Below are 17,955 nucleotides of genomic sequence, written 5' to 3'. Positions count from 1 at the left end.
AGGTGCAATCTAGTGAGAAAGAGAGAGGGACAGATCATGAGATCTTGTACACACAGAGGGAGAGGCAAGGATTCAACCTCAGGTTCCAAAGATGAATGCATTGTGCCCTCACCAAAGTCACACACTGAAAGAGCAATTCAAACTTCCTGCATTACCAATCTAAAAAGGCAGTGCAGCAAAGGTTAACCAGGCTGTTTCCTGCGATGGCAGGTCTGTCATACAAAGAGCGACCACGTCAGTTAGGGTTATATTCACTGGAGTTTAGAGTGAGAGAACATCTCATAGAAACTTATAGAACTCTAACACAATTAGACAGGGTCAATTCAGAAAGAATGTTCCCAATGCTAGGAGAGTCCAGAACAAAGGGTCATAGTTTGAGGATAAGGAGTAAACCTTTTAGAGCTAAGATGAAGAGAAATTTCTTCATCCAGAGAATGGTGAATGTTTGGAATTCACTGCCACAGAAAGCAGTTGAAGCCAAAATGTTGTGTGATTTCAAGAAGAAATTAGATATAGCTCTAGGGGCTAAAGGGAGGAAGGGATATGGGGGGTGGGGGTGGGGAGGAGGGGGAAGGAGGGCAAGTCAGGATCTTGAATTTGGTGATCAGCCATGATCAAAATGAATGATGGAGCAGATTCAAAGAGCCAAATAGCCTACTCCAGCTCTTAGTTTCTATGTTTATGTTTCCATGTAAGAACGCTGACATGGAACTCTACTTGAAAATTTACTTTTGTCTGCAACTCATCAGATTTGATTTAAAGGATAGAGCACTTTGTAAATAATAGCTGCCTTATGAAGATCAGAAAACTGGTATGTCCTTGATGTTGGCTCACTGATTGTAGATACTAATAAATGTTTCATTCATTACATTCTTGTTGTGGAAAGTATGCAACAATCAAAACCTAGTTTCTGAAATTCAAACTTCAGCAAGGACTGGCCTTAAACTGTGATTCTCCTGATAGTAAATACACAGGATACCTATTCCATATTACAATGTTTGTGATGTTAGTAAATTTTTAAGATTTTTTTGAAATCATGTTCTCTGCAGTTAAAAGCAGGGTTTTTCAATTTTTTTTTCTCATTGTTGGGCCATCCGGTGGAAGTCCTTTTATTGCTACTTTAATGGCTTAAATGGGGTTTTGTTAATTTTTTTACTCTAAGATCTTTTATGATCCTGCTTTGTGAGGGGGAATATGGCCAATGCACCTGACCCACACATCTTTGGACTGTGGGAGGAAACCAGACCACCTAGAAGAAAGTCATGCAGACTCGGGGAAAACTTGCAAACTCTGCATAGATAGTGATCCAAGTCAGGAATTGAACCTTGGCGCTGTGAGGTTGCAGTGCTAACCACTGTGCCACCGTGCCGCCCAGCTGAAAATAATTCACTTGCTTAATTAAACAAAATCTGAAATGGCGTCAGAGTAAGGCAAAACCTGAGGGCATGAGGACTATAAATAAGTATTTAGATGTGTAACGTTATTATACCTTGTTTCTGTGATAAATGTATAATCTTGTCCTGAGATTAAACTGTGCAGTTTTTGATTAATATTGTAATGTGTTGTACTTAGAAGTCATCTTCTGCAGTTCAACCCTTAAGAGCTGTGATATTCACTGGGTTACATATATGTAGAAATGACATTTGTTTATCACACAGTATCCTGATTAATTGCTACCCAAGTTGAAGATAAGAAACAGAGCAACATTTCACAAATCTTTCTCTTATGCTTATTAAATTTAAATAAATGAAATAATGTTTATCAAATGATGGTGCACTGAAGTCATGAATTGGAATCCTAGCGAGGATCATTGTGAAATTAAATTCAGTACTTCTGTTAATTTGTGGGCAACATGGTGACACAGTGGTTAGCTCTGCTGCCTGACAGCTCCCGGGACCCGAGTTTGATTCCCGGCTGGGGTCACTGTCTTTGCGGAGCCTGCACGTTCTGCCCATGTCTGCATGGATTTCCTCCACGTGGTTTGCTTTTCTCCCACAGTCTGAAAGACGTGTTGGTTAGGTGTATTGGCCGTGCTAAATTCTGTCTCAGTGTACCCGAACAGGCACCAGAGTGTGGCAACTAGGGGATTTTCACTGTAACTTCATTGCGGTGTTAATGTAAGCCTACTTGTGACACTAATAAATAAACTTAAAATCAATTTGTGCATCTGGAACCTGATTGTATTGTTGAACTACTTCACTCATGTGAAGGGAACCTTTGGTTCGTGCTTGCTCTGACTTGCATGCAATTCTAGTGCCGCGCTATATAGCTGAGTCCCAATGTCCTCTGCTCCGAAGGGGATCCACTGGCACTTCCTGAGATTGACTAAAGATGGGCAAAATTCAGCATTGATCCAGTCCTGAGAACAAAGGGGAAAAGTTGTTGCTTTCTTCTTTCCAAGGCAGGGCTAGGTTTTGAACCCTCTATGGGGGCAAGCAAAGAGGCGGGTAAGCATGCACATTCGCGTAGCCAGCTGGCATGCCAATCTGTCCGCACCATCCCCTTTTCCCAGTTGTGAGATGGTGATTGACAGGGTTACCCACCAACAAGGTAGCCAATTCTGAGCATTAACTGGCTACTTCAGGCCTCTTGTCAAAAGCCTGGCTGCTGATCTTATTTTTAAATTTAAGATTTTAAGGAGTTGGAGAGAGGGCACTTCAAAATGGAAGCATTTGCTTTGTCTTTTATCTAAATTGTAGAATGTGTCTTCTTTCTTCTATTTGCATTCCAAATCAAGAGCCTGCCTCCCATCCTTAACTGGAAGCCAAGTCCACCCAGCTTGACCATCCCTAATGGACCAATTTAGGGAACGTCACTGCAGCGTGACTGTTCCACGCAGTATACGGTCATGACCCCACTTTGAGCCCATTGTCAGGTCCCCAACCCAAGGGACAATACATCAACACAAATCCTGCTGGGAAAATAATGGCAAGTTCAATGGTGCCGTCTGCTAACAGAGTTGGATAAACCTGGTGATACAGGTGACATTGAGTTGCACATTACTGCAAAGTTGCGACATTGTTTGTGCCTCTTCACCATTGGCATCACAAGAATGAGAAATTGCTGCATTTGCAAACTAATTACCCAATAAACTGCACCACGGTTAGTTAGGGCTGGTACTTACTGGGTGAAATCTTACCAAATAATGGTAGAGTGATGGTTCCAGCACAGAACATGGAAGGCGGAATTTTCTGCTTCTCCCTGACACGGGAAATGTAGCAGGCAGAACACAGGTCATGCAAAGGTCCCTGACCTCGGGTGGGATTTTCCGGCCTTGGGCGAGTGCTGTCCTGCTCTGAGTGTTCCTGTCGACTTTGCTTGCATGTATTCGAGCTGAATCTTACAGCTTGTTTGTTTCTATCTCCACAGACTCACATCACTCTAGCAGCACATTCCTCCTGATTCGCCTGCCGCATAATGGCTTAGCTGCTACAGGCACCGGGGATCCCCATATAAACAGCTCCCCAGCACACTCAGCACTTGTTCCACAATGACTGCAGGGGATGGCAGCCAAAGTCATCTCAGCCAACAGGGCGTGGAAGTCAGCTCCAGCTGAGGATCCTGGGGAGACACCAAGATGTAGTGGGAGTTTGAGGAAGATTAAGAAACTGTATGCACTCAGTGGCTGAATATAAACTCTATTGCAGTAAGGTCACTACTTGTTTCTGAATTTGTCAACAATCTTCGCTTTCTTCACCAACGGAGCTTCCACCCTATCTGTTCATGAACCAAGCATGGGGGAACCACTGTGCTCACCCAGTGCCTCATCCCTGTGGAGTGTGAGAATGGCAGTGCTCGATCCCTCCCACCCTCCTGCTAGCCCCCACTAAGGAAAGGCACTCTGCCAGCTGCGATATGGATAGGGACCCAGGAAGGAGGATACAGGATACATTGCCTGTATACCAGCCCTCTCAACCCCTTTAAAGCCGGAGGCACTCCGACACGAAGGGTAGAGAAACTTGGCAAATGCCCCCTCCCGACCCAACTCTGAAATGGCGATTCTGGCTGGAGTTTTGCTGGCACGCCCGCCCCAATTCCGGGGGCAGGTGAGGCTCGCAGAACAGCATCCTCTGTGGGCCTCGGGCTGTATTGTACGACCTTCGGGCGGGCGTGCTGGTAAAATTCCGCCCTCTGGGTCCTACACCCCCTGTCTTGAATTGAGCCTATTCATAATTCCCCCGAGTCCTCTCTGGTGACCCCTGAGCCGTGCACGCTGCGGAGGATGCTGGCTGCCTGAGCGCTCACCTCTGAAACTACCCTCTCCTCGGAGGTGAAGGCACCGGGTTCACGTTTCTGTGGACCTGTTGTGAAATGGTCAATGGTGTGACGTTACTCTGGCGCCTGCTGAAAATTCTGTGTGGGCTTCATACCCAAAAAGAGTGCTCGCTATTGACAAGCTAATGTATTAAAATGAGCTTCCTGCACTCCCGTGGCACGTTTCAGAGCACTCCACGAGCGAGCTGCCAGGAAAGTTGGAACTCGGAAATCGCCGGTGCGAATTGTGCCTACTCACTCTACAGGCTCAAAGTCACCCCCAAGGATTCAAATGGTGATGAGATTTGTGTTCCTGCTCTGGCCAAAAAAATGGGACAAATGAGTGTAGAGTCTCAATCCTGCAGGTGCTAAGTTGTTCCCAGAAATTTGCAAACTATAATGTTTTATTATTTTTCATTTTCTTTTCCCTATTTGCTCTCTTAATCAAATCTAAAGAATGATATAGTAGAGGAAGAGGCCATTTGGCCCATCAGCCTGCGACAGCACTTTTTTAGAACTATCTATGTTTCTATCTATCCACCTAGTCCCAATCCTGGTCTTTGTATTTATTTCTCCCTCACGTTCCTTCGAGTGGCACAATGGTTAGCACTGCTGCCTCGCAGCACCAGTGACCCGGGTTCAATTCCCAGCTTGGGTCACTGTCTGTGTGGAGTTTGAAAATTCTCTCCGTGTCTGAGTGGGTTTCCTCCAGTTGATCTGGTTTCCTCCCAGAGTTCAAAGATATGGGGTTTCGGGGAATAGGCCATGCTAAATTGCCCCTTAGTGTCAGGGGGACTAACTAGGGTAAATGCATGGGGTTGTGGAGATAGCACCTGGGTGGGTTTGTGTTCGGTGCAGACTTGATGAGCCAAATGATTTGCTTCTGCGCTGAAGGGTTTCCGTCGTTCTAGTTATCAAAATTCCTTTGGAATGCTGGATCTGTTTCCACCAATGTATTCCTGATCACAACACGCTGTGTTTCTCTGAAAATAAAAGTCATTTAAGCTTTTCAATCACGGTTTGTTCTCTGCACCAGGTTTGGTTTTATTTCCATTGTGATCTTTCTGTTTCTTTCTTTAGCTTTTAACATTCAGTCTTTTGCCAAGATCCCAGATAATCAGCCAGCTTCTCAAATCTTTTGCAGCCCAATCTTTTGAAGTTAAAGGTGAAGAGAAACAGGTCACGCACTACACATGCCAGGAGTCACCCAGCTCACTCCGAGCCGTCCAGCGCACACAAATTTAGAAGCTTACTCACAACAATTTAACAGCTGCAATCTTCTTGGCGTTGCCACTCATTTCAGTATTTTAAAAGCGTGAACCCATCCCTTTAAGGCCAGCAGAATACATTGTTAAAACGCTATTCCCCAGGAGCACATTTATGCACAGTGAGAGTTGAGCAACAATCAACACTTGAAGTTTATGTCAAGTAATTTTGATGGGAATGAAAGCTTAAAATGAATTCTCAAGCCTTGATTCTGTCTACCATCCTTGTCATCTTCAATTGTCTTCATATTCTGAATACAGTCTTCACATCTATTTTATGAATGCCTCTCTGTATTCGTCCCATTTCGCTTCTTTCCATCATGGGAGAGATGTTATTTCTTTGTGTGTGCATTTCCCAAAAATCAATGAGCTGTTATTTTTGCACGCCTTTGCATGTTTTCCAGCGACTCAGAGATCCTGTACCCTGAAGAAATTGTCAAGCTCCCAGATCTCCGATTGCTTTTCTTTCCAGCTCCCAGCCTCTTAACTACCACCTTCGTGAACAGACATGGACCGGAATTCCACCATCTCGCCCCGTCACCGAATCGGTGCAGGCTAGGGTCTGACAGGAGAAATCTCTGTTGACCTCGGACAGGAATTTCCAGTCTTGCCCGAATGAGGCCGCAAATTGGTGCCACAGAGTCATACAGCGCAGAAAAGGCCCTTCAGCCCATCGAGTCTGCACCGACAATATGCACCATTAAAGGCAACTGAAGTTTAAAGTTAAAGCTTATTTGTCATTGTCACAAGTAGGCTTACATTAACACTGCAATGAAGTTGCTGTGAAAATCCCCTAGTCACCACACTCCAGTGCCTGTTCAGGTACACTGAGGATCAATTTAGCATGGCCAATGCACATAACCAGCAGGTCTTTCGGACTGTGAGAGCAAGCCGGAGCGAATCCATGCGGACATAGGGATAACCTGCACACTCCGCACAGACAGTGACCCAAGCTGGGAATCGAACTGGGTCTCTGGGCACTGTGAGGCAGCAGTGCTAACCACTGTGCCACCCTGCTGCTGATCCCATTTTCCTGCAGTTATGCCATATCCCTAAATGCTCATCCAAACACCTTCTAAAGGTTGTAAGGTTTCCAACCTTCACTGCCTACCCAGGCGGTGCATTCCAGGTTCCCAAGGCTCTCAGAATAAAAATGTTTTCTCAAATCACTTATTCTCCTTATTGCTCTCCCCCTAGATCAATGCCACCTTGCGATTTGACCCCCTCAACCAATGGAACAGCTCCTTCCTATTTACCCTGTCCATCCCCATCATAATTTTATATACCTCAATCATGTCCCCCCTCAGCCTTCTCTGCTCTGGAGAAAATGATCCAAGTCTACCCAGTCTCTCCTTGTAGCTTAAATGATCCATCCCAGGCAATATTCTAGTGTATCTCCTCTATACCAACCTCGTGCATACACATCCTTCCTTTAGTGAGGTGATCAGAACTGCACACCGTACTCCAGCTGCGGCTCAACAAACATTGGAGGCCCAGGCTCACCTTTTACCTGTGAGAGCATCTTTTCAGCTGGGCTGCCTGTATAGCACTATCACCATCTCTGATGCTGTCCCTTCCAGCTCTCACCCCTCTCTTGGGTAAACAGCTCCATTTTAACATCCATATGAAGTTTAAAAGATGAGGAAACATCAGAAGACTTGCACTTGTATGGCCTTTTCCACAAGCTCAGGACATCTGAAAGTATTTCTCAGCCACTGAAGTATTTTTTGAAGTGTTGTAAGTCGAATAAGCAGCAACCAATGTGCACCCTGAAAGCTCCAAGTTGTGATTTGACGGAATCGTGGAATAGGCTCAGGGGGCTGAATGGCCTACTCCTATTTTCATGTTTCTGTGCTTCTCATCTATCTGTTGACTGATGGATTCTTGGCTAAAACCAATGCTGAAGCAGAATTAACTGGTAAAATGCCATGAATGACCCCCACAAATGAAAAGGGTGAAAGGGTGACACAGTGGCTAATGCTCTAGGGACCCAGGTTCAAGTCCCAACAAGGAAGATGGTGGAATTTGATTGCAATAAAAAAATCTGGAATTAAAATTCCACTGATGACCATGAAACCATTGCTGATTGTTGGAAAAACTCATCTGATTCACTAATATCCTTTAGGGAAGGAAATCTGCTGTCCTTACCTGTCTGGCCACTATGTGATTCCAGGTCCACAGCAATGTGGTTGACTCTCAACTGCCCTCCAAGGGTAATGAAGGATGGACAATAGATGTTGCCCAAGTCCCACGAATGAATTAAAGAGAAAATCTCTGAAAGTCACCAATTCCCTCTCTGCTTCTTTTAGAGATAGCCTCCAAAAGAGAGTTAGCGTGATCGTTAATCCTGAAATTGATGTCCAGTTTGCGATCCTCAGCACTAATTAAGACATTGCCACTTTGCTATTCTCTGAAGCTGCCCAGATCTTTGCTCACATTCTCCTTTTATTTAATAGTCATCTTGGGACTAAAAGGAGCAGGAATGCTGTCCCAGGAATGAAGGAAAGTTTAGGTGCCTTTTCCCCTAACTTCTCCAAACTAATTGGTTTATTTCATAAAGGCAAAATACCACGGATTTCTTTTTATTCATTCGTGGGACAAGGGTATTGCCGGCTTGGCCAGCATTTATTGCCCATCCTTAATTGCCCTTGAGAAGGTGATGGTGGTCTTCTTGAATCGATGTAGTCCATTTCCTGTGGGGTTGACCCACAATGCCGTTAGGGAGAAAATTCCAGGATTTTGATCCAGTGACTGTGAAGGAATGGTGATATGTTGTGAGTGGCTTGGAGGGGAGCTTGCATATGTTGGTGTTCCCATTTATCTTTGCCCTTGTCCTTCTGGATGGAAGTGGTCGTGGGTTTGGAAGGTGCTGTCAATGGATCTTTGTTGAATTGCTGCAGTGCATCTTGTAGGTAGTCCTGCTGCTACTGAGTGTCGGTGCTGGAGGGATTGAATGTTTGTAGATGCGGTGCCAATCAAGCATGCTGCTTTGTCCAGAATGGTGTCAAGCTTCTTGAGTGTTGTTGGGGTTGCACCCATCCAGGCAAGTGGAGGGTATTCCATCACTTTCCTCACTTGTACCTTGTAGATAGTGGACAGTGGGGTGTGAAGAGGTGAGTTACTCCCACAGATTTCCTTGCTTCTGATCTGCTCTTGTAGCCACTGTGTTTATGTAATGTGTCCAGTTGAGTTTCTGGTCAATGGTAACTCCAAGGATGTTGACAGTTGGGGATTCACTGATGGTTACATCATTGAATGTTAAGGGGTGGTGGTCAGAGTGTTTCTTATTGGTGATGGTCATTGCCTGGCATTTGCGTTGCGTGAACATTATTTGCCACTTGTCAGCCCAAGCCTGGATATTGTCCAGATGTTGTTGTATTTGAACATGGACAGCTTCAGTATCTGAGGAGTTGCGAATGGTGCTGAACGCAATCATCAGCGAACATTCTCACATCTGACCTTATGATGGAGGGAATGTCATTGATGAAGCAGCTGAAGATTGTTGGGCCAAGACACTCCCCTGAGGGACTGCTGCAGAGATGTTCTGGAGCTGAGATAACTGGCCCACCACAACCACAACCATCTTTCTATGGACCAGGTATGACTCCAACCAGTGGCGAGTTTGCCCCCAATACTCGTTGAATTCAGTTTTGCTGGGGCTCCTTGATGCCACACTCGGTCGAATGCAGCCTTGATGTCAAGGGCAGTCACTCTCACAGCACCCCTCGAATTCAGCTCTTTTGTCCATGTTTGAACCAAGTCTGTAAAGAGGTCAGGAGCTGAGTGACTCTGACAAAACACAAACTGGATGTCACTGAGCAGGTTATTGCTGAGCAGGCGCTGCTTGATAGCACTGTTGATGACCCCTTCCATCACTTTACTGATGATCGAGAGTAGACTGATTGGGCAGTAATTGGCTGGGTTGGATTTGTCCTGCTTTTTGTGTACAGGACATACCTGGACAATTTTCTACATTGTTGGTTAGATGCCAGTTTTGTAACTGTACTGGAAGACCTTGGCTAGGGAAGCAGCAAGTTCTGGAGCACAAGTCTCCAGTACTATTGCCAGAAAGTTACCAGGCCCTATTGCCTTTGCAACACCCAGTGCCTCCAATTGTTTCTTGATATCACGTGGAATGAATCGAATTGGCTGGAAACTGGAATCTGAGATGCTGAGGACCACCAGAGGAGGCTGAGATCTATCATCCACTTGGCACCTCCGGCTGAAGATTGCTGCGAATACTTCAGCCTTATCTTTTGCAGTGATGCGCTGGGCTTCTCCATCATGGAGGATGGGGATATTTGTGGAGCCTCCTCTTCCAGTGAGTTGTTTAATTGTCCACCACCATTCACGACTGGATGTGGCAGGACTGCAGAGCTTGGATCTGATTCGTAGGTTGTGGGCTCACCTAGCTCTGCCCATCACTTGCTGGTTTTGTCATTTGGCATGTAAGTAGTCCTGTTTGGTAGCTTCACCAGATTGATACCTCATTTTTTGGTATGCCTGGTGCTGTTCCTGGCATGGTCTCCTGCACTTTCCATTGAACCAGGGTTGACCCCTTGGCTTGATGGTAATGGTTGAGTGGGGGATATGTTGGGCCACAAAATTGCAGATGGTCCTGGAGTACAATTCCACTGCTGTTGATGGCCCACAGCGCCTCGTGGATGCCCATTCTTGAGCTGCTAGATCACTTCGAAGTCTGTCCATTTAGCACAGTGATAGCGTCACGCAACACGATGGAGGTTATTCTCAATGTGAAGGTGGAACTTTGTCTCCACAAGGGCTGTGCAGTTGTCACTCTAACCGATAAAATCATGGACAGATGCATCTGCAGCCAACAGTTTGGTAAGGATGAGGTCAAGTATGTTATTTCCTCTTGTTGATTCCTTCACTACCTGCTACAGCCCCAGTTTAGCAGTTATGCCCTTTAGGACCTGACCAGCTCGTTCAGTAGTGCTGCTGCCAAGCCAATCTTGGTAGTGGACATTGAAATCCCCCACCCAGAGTACATTTTGTGCCCTTGCCACCCTCAGTGCTTCCTCCAAGTGTTGTTCAACAGGGAGGAATACTGATTCATCAGCTGACGGAGGACGGTACGTGGTAACCAGTAAGAGGTTTCCTTGTTTAGCCTAAAGCCATGGGACTTCATGGGGTCTGCCGTCGATGTTAAGGACTCTCAGGGCAGCTCCCTCCTAGCTGTGTACAACTGTGCCACCACGTGTGCTGGGTCTATCCTGTCAGTTGGATGCTGGAAGCTGAAACGAAAACAGATAACTTTGGAAAATCTCAGCAGGTCTGGCAGCATCTGTGGAGAGAGAATAGAGCCAACTTTTCGAGCCTGGATGGATTCTGTTCTCTCTCCGCATGTGCTGTCCGACCTGCTAAGATTTTTCAGCGTGTGTTAATTATTTTAAAAGTTTTAAGTTTATTTATAAGGCTTACATTAACACTGCAATGAAGGTACTGTGAAAATTCCCCAGTCGCCGTACTCCGGCATCTGTTTGGATACACTGAGGGAGAATTTAGCACAGCCAATGCACCTAACCAGCACGTCTTTCAGACTGTGGGAGGAGACCGGAGCACCCTGACGAAACCAACACAGACACGGGGAGAACATGCAGACTCCACACAGACAGTGACCCAAGCTAGGGATCGAACCCGGGTCCCTGGTGCTGTGAGGCAGTCGTGCTAACCTTTGTGCCACCATGCCGTGCCATTGAAACAGAATACCCTGTCCTAGTTCACTGTTCTTCCTGGGAGCTTGTTTTGCACAAATTGGCCACTGGTGGGATCTTCTGGCCCTGCTGAAGTCCAGGACCATTTGCGTTGTGCATCAGCCAAGACACCCCGGAAACCACCACTAGGGAGAGGTGGGGCTGTCATCTTTGGTGAGACCGGAAAATCCAACCCACCTTCTCCTTTGTATCGTCGCATTTTTTGGTCTCGTCTTCATGAAATTATATGCGATAGTTGAAAAGTTTTGCTTTCCCTTTCAACTTAAAAGAAAGCATTTCTGGTTGATTAGGCAAAACTGTGGCAAAATTTATGATCTTCATTCTTTGAGAAATCAGCTGATTTAGAAATAAGGTCAACACAAAATCATGTCAGTTTCTGTAATTTTATTCCTGAAAGCTCATTATTAAAGATGTCAACGAACAATGTTGGGGAAGACACAGCAAAAGATTTTATACTTGCGTGATTTAGTTATACCTCTAACCTTTTGTGTAAGGTTATCCTACTCTCCTTGGGAGGATCTTAGTGGCCCTGGGATATGACGTGATTTCACTGTACCAGACACTGAAGCCTAGATACGCCAATGTCATGTGCCATCTGTCAGCCTACGAGTCTTGATTAAACTATCAGTAACGGCACCTGTACTTTTTTCTCATCAAAAGTTAAACCTCTTCGCTGAAAAATCAAATATTTTTATCCACACACAACCCCGTGAGAGCAAAGTGACGCAAGTAATGAGCCTGATGCCTTCTGGTGTGTCTTTCCATCAAGATCTGGAAATTTAACATATTATTGCTTTCTTCCAGGAGGTCACACTTTTTCCTTTGTTAAATTGCCAGAAGATTAAACATCTCAGGTACTTACGAGCTGCATTTTTCTTCCTATTCTTTAATTACATTCAAAATCAAACTATACCAGTCATATTTCTGAGTAATTTCAACACGCTCCGGAGGTCTTGTTACTTGAACCCTTCCCACGCAGAAAACAAATTATAGAAATCCCATCATCCCACATTTTTGTAGAGGTGAAGAGCAGGAGATGTGTAAAAGTTATTTATTTATTATTTATTTATTTCTAAAAAATGTTTTCTTCCTCTTTGCCCTACTCTTGCTCACTGCTTCTGTTTTTATTGCAATAGGCCTTGAGTGACTGTAAAGGGACAAGCCACAAAACTGATATGAACTGGGCTAGCAGAGAAGCTCAGTTGATTATTTTTAATTCACTCGTGGGACATGGGCATCAATGGCTGGCCAGTATTTACTGCCCATTCCTAGTTAGCCTTGTTCACAGGGTAGCTGAGAGTCAACCACATTGCTGTGGCTCTGGAGCCACATGTAGGTCAGACTGGGTAAGGACAGCAGTTTTCCTTCCCTAAAGGACACTTGGTTTCATAGCCATCAGTAGATTCTTAATTCCAAATGTTGGCCGCGATTCTCCGCCCGCCCCCCCGCCCCCCTCCTCCCCTCTGCCCCCCACATCTCCCCCCCAACCATCCCCCTGTGGGTTTTTAATGAGATTCATGATTGGGACCTCTGAAGTACAGAGTCGGGAGCTAGAACAGTTCTCCTGCCAATTCAGTGCTTTTAAGAACATAAGAACATAAGAAATAGGAGCAGGAGTAGGCCATCCAGCCCTTCGAGCCTGCCCCGCCATTCAATAAGATCATGGCTGATCTGTCGCTGCTCAGTTCCACTTTCCCGCCCTCTCCCCATAACCCTTAATCCCCTCTCCTATCAAAAACCCATCAACCCGCGTCTTAAAAATATTTAGCGAGGCAGCCTCCACAACTTCAACGGGCAGAGAATTTTGGGAGAACCCTGGCCATTACTTTTCATCGGATTCAAATTACGCCATATCCTGTGGCGGGGTTCGAATGTGGGTCCCTGGAACATAGGCTGAGTTTTTGGTGCCAGTTGTGAAGTTGTTGTTGCAGGAATACATCACTCCTTATTATTACACTCATGAGGATATTACTGGGTGCTTTCACATTCCTGAGTCTGGTCTGATCTTTACAATTGGGGCGAATGACTCTGAATTGCTCACCTCAATCATTATCCCACCTTCCTCAATGCCAGCACTCGCATGCTCCTTCCAACTCCCTTGAAAATGACCTTCCCCTTCTTTGGATGGACTTTCCTTTGATTTTAGAGAAAAGTGAAAGGAGGGGAGAAGACAGAAGGTGGGATTTCCTGTCAATCCAGCCCGGAATCTTGCCTCCTTTCACCCCTTTGGAATTTTCCAATCCCGCTGCAGTGAGTGGAGATTTGGCTGAGTGCCAAATTCTTCAGCCTCGCTGCAGCAGGAGCCTGGCATGAAAGCTGGATAAGACCTGCGTGCTTTCCAGCAACTCGCCAATGACTGTTGATGGGATAGTTCAGTCCCACCAATGTCTCCTGCGTTTTGCATGGCTCACCCATCCTGCCATGGAGAATCCCACAAAGGGGTTGCCAGAAGATCTTGCTCGTGGGTGGGACGTGCAGGCGTAAGACATTGAGGCATTCCATGAGCAGGGGTGGTGATGACCTAATCGTATTATCGCTGGACTATTCATCTAGAAACTCAGCAAATGTTCTGGGGACCCGTGTTCAAATCCCACCAAGGCAGGTAGTGGATTTTGAATTCAATAAAAATAAAGAATCTATTGATGACCATGAAGCCATTGCCGACTGTCAGAAAAACCCATCTGGTTCACTAATGTCCTTTAGGGAAGGAAATCTGCCATCCTTACCTGGTCAGACCCCACTTCGAGTACTGTGCTCAGTTCTGGTCATCTCATTACAGGAAGGATGTGGAAGTTATTGAAAGGATGCAGAGGAGATTTACAAGGATGTTGCAAGGATTGGGTGGCATGCCTTATGAGGATAGATTGAGGGAACTCGGTCTTTTCTCCTTGGAGAGACGAAGGATGAGAGGTGACCTGATAGAGGTATATAAGATGTTGAGAAGTATTGATCAGGTGGATTCTCAGAGGCTTTTTCCCAGGGCTGAAATAGTTGCTACGAGAGGACACAGGTTTAAGGTGCTGGGGAGTAGGTACAGAGGAGATGTCAGGGGTACTTTTTTCACTCAGAAGGTGGTGGGTGAGTGGAATCAGCTGCCGTCGGTGGTGGTGGAGGCAAATTCGATTGGGTCTTTTAAGAGACTTCTGGATGAGTACAAGGGACTTAATAGGATTGAGGGTTATAGGTAAGCCTAGTAGGTAGCGATATGATTGGTGAAACTTGTGGGCCGAAGGGCCTGTTTGTGCTGTAGTTTTTCTATGTTCTATGTTCTAACTCTTGGCCTCAGCTGTAGTGTACCACAACATCACCATCAGGCAAATCTGCAGATCAAATAAAAGAACAGAACTAAACATAGAAAGAAAGTATTACTTCAGGCTGGAAGACCAGAATGAAAAACTGCAAATGCTGGAAATGCTCAGCGGGATTTCAGCATCTGCGGAGAAAGGAGGAGAGTTAATATGTTAATCTTCCATCAACAATCAATTTCTGTACATTATAGGGCTGATTTCTTGAAGCTGCGTTGCTGAGTTATAGGCACAAAGGGATTGAAATGAATGGGAAGGAAAAGCTTCAGCTTAATGACTCTGATACATTGCACATTTTAGAACACTAGTGATTTCAGTCTTTGATTTCATTTATTATTGTCATGTGTATTGGGTACTGTGAAAAGTATTGTTTCTTGCATGCTACACAGACAAAGCATAATATTCATAGAGAAGGGAACAAGAAAGTGCAGAATATAGTGTTACAGTCATACCTAGGGTGTAGAGAAAGGTCAACTCAATACGAGGTCCATTCAAAAGTCTGACTGCAGCAGGGAAGAAGCTGTTCCTGAGTCAGTTGGTACGTGATCACAGACTTTTGTTGTTCTTTTTTCAACAGGAGAAGGTGGAAGAGAAAATGTCTAGGGTGCGAAGGGTCCTTGATTATGCTCTATGCTTTTTCAAGGCAGTGGGTAATATAGACAGAATCAATGGATGTGAGGCTAGTTTGTGTTTTAGAATGGGCTACATTCACAACCCTTTATAGTTTCTTGCATCTTGGACAGAACAGGAGCCATACCAAGCTGTGGTACAACCAGAAAGGGTGCTGCCTATGGTGCAACTGTAGAAGTTGGTCAGAGTTGTAGCGGACATTCCAAATTTGTGACAAGAATAAATAAACTTTAGAGCAAAATGTTCTTAAATGGATGGAGGGCCCTATCAATAATTTTTGATCATTACATTTAACTATAATGATACAAAATCAGAAAATGCTGGAAAATTGCAACAAGTCTGATAGCATCTGTGGAGAAAGAATAGAGCCAACATTTCAAGTCTGGATGACTCTTCATCATATAAATAAATATAAATTGTCGTCATTTGTACAATTATAATGATCGTTTGGCTCAGGTATTCCTCAAAGTTGATCTGATATGGGCTGCATGGATGACAACAGTTTGAAATGTAATGTTATCCTTCTGTTGTAAATTCATACACACTGACATTATTTCAAATGAATACACGAAAATGAGTGTGATTTATTATTCAGAGAGAGGTCTTGGCCGATATATCATTGGGGATGTTACACGATGCTGTTCTTTAACAGTCACACAGAACCATAAATGTTCACATTGGTACATATTGTCGGAAATCCAGAAAGCTCCATCATAGCGAGGAAGAGCTGAGTGCATTGCCATGAATCGCTTCTGTCACAACATTGGATTGTATAAGTGCAAAAAAGATGCATTTACAACAATAAACATATATTTACCATTGTTATGCAAGCACTTAAATGTCACCAGTTCATGCACCTTCTGGAATGAGTAAGATTCCTTCCACAGTGAAGTGTTATTTCCTCCTGAGGGTTGCACTCAAGGAGTTGAGTGTCAGAACCTTGACAGAATCAATTTGCTTCTGAAGTGAAACATGATCTTATTGGTGAATGATATGACTGGAAAAGCAGTACATCACTGAATTCTAAGAGGTATGTCTCAGCTATTGTTGTGATTTTATGACATAATGTAGCAACAATTTTGATTTTAAATTGTACATGCCCACTGCGTAAAAAGGGATCTCTGAAATGATGTTCACGAAATATGATAAGGTGTAGTGCGACGCGATGCCTGAAGATAGATTGGAACTCTTCAGTTTCATATCTACTTCCCTTTATAGAATGCTGATTGTCTAAAAGAAATTATACAAGTCCATGCCACTCCAGAATTAAAGTGGAGAATGCCCACATTCTCCGCTCTGATCTTGGGGCAGCACGGTGGCACAGTTGTCAGCACTGCCGCCTCACGGTGCCAGGGGATCGGGTTCGATTCCCGGCTGGGCTCTCTGTCTGTGCACACTCTCCCTGTGTCTGCATGGGCTTCCTCCAGGTTCTCTGGTTTCCTCCCACAGTCTAAAGATGTGCAGTTTAGGTGGATCGGCCAAGCTAAATTGACCCTCAGTGTACCCAAACAGGCACGTGGCAACTCTGGGAATTTCACAGTAACTTGATTGCAGTGTTAATGCAAGACTACTTGTGACGAATAAATAAGTCTTTTAAACTTTAAACTTTATTGATCTCCACATTAATAAGGTATTTGATAGATAATCATTGAATACAGAAAAAATGGATACTGTAACTACTGATGGTGGGTGGGGTGCGGATTCTGTGCCGTCAGTGACAGTGGCGAGTAAGCGTAAAGTATTACGAGAATCGGGAAACCTGGTTCTCACCAGTGAGATCACGTTTTCCAATTTTCCTTGTCCTCCCACCCACCACTCTCCACCATTCGCCACTGACAGAACGAGGTTCCTGCCCAGAAAGAATGGGGCAGAAGGGAGAGGCCCAGTGCCCATGAAGAAGGCGGGGAGAGGCAAGAGCCCCAATGCCTGTGAAGGGGACAGGGAGAAGGGAGAGCCCCAGTGTCTTTGATGGGGTGGGGAGGGAGGGTGCAGGAGAACCCTGATGTCTGTGAATAGGCAGGGGCAGAGGAGAAAGCCTCAATACCTGTGTGGGTTGGGTGGAGGAGGTGGTGTTGGGGTTGCTGGTTGGCATTGGCTGGGGAGGCCATGTTGGCATTGTGATGGGGAGGATATGAGCCAATGTAGCTTGTGCTGTGGTGATGGAGATTGGCCCAATGCTTCTTGGGGGAGGTGTGTGCGTGGGAGGGAAACGGGCCCTCTTTGTCTGTCAGGCATGGAGGTGGGGCAGGGGGAGTGCTGGAGGTATTTACTTTCAGTGTTGATCCAGACGGTCTTTATAGATGGCATTCCGATCTCCGCGAAGCGAGCCTTCCCACCTCTATCAGGCCCCGCCCAGCCAGAATGATGCTGTAAACCACGCCCGCTCATTTTTTTTTCAGAGCGCTGGAAAATCTGGCTGGAAAACAAGGCTGGAGAGCTGGAGAGATGTATGCCAGTTTTCAGTCAGAGCTTGGCTCTCTGAAAAAAAAATGTGGGAACATTCTGTCCTGTGATTCTGTTCCTTGCACAGCTCCCCAATCAAATCCTCAGAATAGTTTTTATACCCATGGACAATCCCTGTATTTTCTATTCTTGCGTGGATGTGAAATGAGGCATTCGAAGAGTTAAGAATATCCTGAAAAAATAAAAACGTGAAAAATATTTGATTTGATTTATTACTGTCACATGTGTTGGGATACAATGAAAAGTATTATTTCTTGTGACCGATATGACAAAGCATACCATACATAGAATCATAGATTCCTA

This window comes from Carcharhinus amblyrhynchos, chromosome 10 (assembly GCF_965287045.1).
Source record: "Carcharhinus amblyrhynchos chromosome 10, sCarAmb.v2.hapA, whole genome shotgun sequence".
NCBI lineage: Eukaryota > Metazoa > Chordata > Chondrichthyes > Carcharhiniformes > Carcharhinidae > Carcharhinus > Carcharhinus amblyrhynchos.
The sequence above is the reverse complement of the archived record's forward strand: the minus strand, read 5'-3'. Positions refer to the sequence as shown.